The sequence below is a fragment of the Martes martes genome (assembly GCF_963455335.1).
Source record: "Martes martes genome assembly, chromosome: X".
NCBI classification, from domain to species: Eukaryota; Metazoa; Chordata; class Mammalia; order Carnivora; family Mustelidae; genus Martes; species Martes martes.
Window position 1 is genome coordinate 81482258 of NC_137897.1, and position 2099 is coordinate 81484356.

Genomic DNA, 2099 nt, shown 5'->3' on the forward strand with positions numbered 1-2099 from the left:
CTTCCCCCCCTCTCTCTGCCTGCCTCTCTGCCTACTTGTGATCTCTGTCTGTCAAATAAATAAATAAAATATTTTAAAATAATAAATAAAAAAATAAAACCAGCTTGTCAGGGTTTTGTTTTGTTTTGTTTTTGTTTTGTTTTGTTTTTATCATGAAGGGGTGTAGTATTCTGCCAAATACTTTTTCTGCATCAATTGAGATGATCATGGTTTTTTCTCTTCATTTTATTAATGTAATGTATTACATTGATTGATTTTTATGTGTTGTATCATCCTCATGTTCCTGAGGAAAGTCCTAACTTATGCTGGTGTACAATCCTTTTAATAAACTACTGAGTTGGCTTTGCTAGTATTTTGTAGAACATTTTTGCCTCTATATTCATAAGCACTATTGGTTTTTAGTATTCTTTTCTTGTAACGGCTTTGTCAAGCTTTGGTGTCTGGGTAATAATGGCCTTATAGTATAAATCGGAGGGTGTTCTTTGGAGGTGTTTGAGAAGAACTGGTGGTAATTTCTTTTAATGTTTGATAGAACTCATCATTAAGCCATCTGGTTTGGGCTTTTCTTTGTTGGATTTTTTTTTACTACTGATTAAATCTCCTTATAATTATAGTACTTTTCAGATTTTCTCTTTGACTTAAGCCAGTTTTTTTTTTAATTCACCAAAATGACTTTTATTTGTATTTGCTACAGTGAATGGTAATTCATGGCACTTGGTATTTTGTCCACACATGAAAAGGTTTATGAAACCAGTAAATGACATTCTGAAAAGGGTCTTCTGTCATAAATTCAAGATAGGTCCATTTAGCACAATTCAATACTATTCCTTCAGTATTTCATAAATGGAATTTTCTTCTACTTGTATCCATTTCCCGGGGCTTATGGACCCATTCATATCCTCCATATTTAGAATCAAAGGTTCCTTACTGAAGAGATCTTAATTTTAAGGTAAAACGTGGTCCAAGTTCTTGAATTCCCACTTTCTTTTCACTCTTGAATATGTACCTATGAAATCTGAAGAAGATATAGTCCCGTTGATTGTGGAATGTGGCAACCTGCCTTCCAATAAACTGCGGATTATGGGGAAAGAGAGATGCAAACATACGTCCAACTGAATGACCCAGCCTTGTTGTAAAGTTATTCAAAATTATTTCAGGTATGTGTTCTGTAGGGTCCTTGCCCCTTCTCTTAATTTCTTTATGCAAAAGAACACTGCTCATTTTAAAATGAGCAGTTGGGCCATTTGGCAAGTGGCTTAGAATTAATCCATTTGATGTTTTACGATCTTCATTAATAACGATCAGATCTGTGAAATCTCTTGAAATGCACCGTGGAATAATTTTTTTCAGAGCCAGTCCTCTTCTGTAATAAACATGTGAGTTTGGTATAACTGTGAGAGCTGTTCACAGAGTCGTACTGTTCTCCCATGAGGTCTATCTGATGTTGTGATGAGAATCTTGGGAGAAGTTTGTCTGTTGAAGTAAGAAGCAAATGCATCTGTAGCTTCATCATGAGCAACCTCTTCATCATTAGGGTCTACTACAGTTTCATCATATACTCTCTGGTTGTCAATGCTCTTTGGTACAGGCTTTGGTGGAGCTTTATCACCAAGAGCTTCTCTCTCTTTCTTAAGTTTTTTTCTTAATTGCCAACTTTTCCTTACGTTGCTGCTGCTTCCACCGCGTGAACATTAAATGTCGCCGTTGTTTGTTCTTAATTTCCGAAATGCTGAAGCCTGGGGGGAAGGCGGCCGCTTTCGGGGCTTGGACCCCACTTTCCGTCGCTCCATCCTCAGCGACTGCAGCCTCCTGGGGTTCTTCGGCGGCCGCTTTCTGTTTCAGGCCTTTCTTTCCTTGGCTGCCTCTGTTATCCCGGGTCTTCGCCATGGTGTTTGCTTCCCGACTTAAACCAGTTTTGCTGGGATGTCTGGGTGGCTCAGTCACTAAGCATCTGCCTTCAGCTCTGGTCATAATCCTGGAGTCCTGGGATGGAGCCTGCATTGGGCTCCCTGCTTGGTGGGAAGCCTGCTTCTCCCTCTCCCACTCCACCTGCTTGTGTTCCCTCTCAGGCTGTGTCTCTCTCTGTCAAATAAATAAAT

The 2099-nt window shown here is 39.2% G+C and overlaps 1 pseudogene across 1 annotated transcript; it reads right to left on the reverse strand.

Annotated features, from left to right (window-relative positions):
* Positions 1-740: 740 nt before the first annotated feature.
* LOC308337560 (ribosome production factor 1-like) lies at positions 741-1887 on the reverse strand (annotated as a pseudogene). The gene has a single exon. The product of its transcript is annotated as a ribosome production factor 1-like (transcript).
* Positions 1888-2099: the final 212 nt, after the last annotated feature.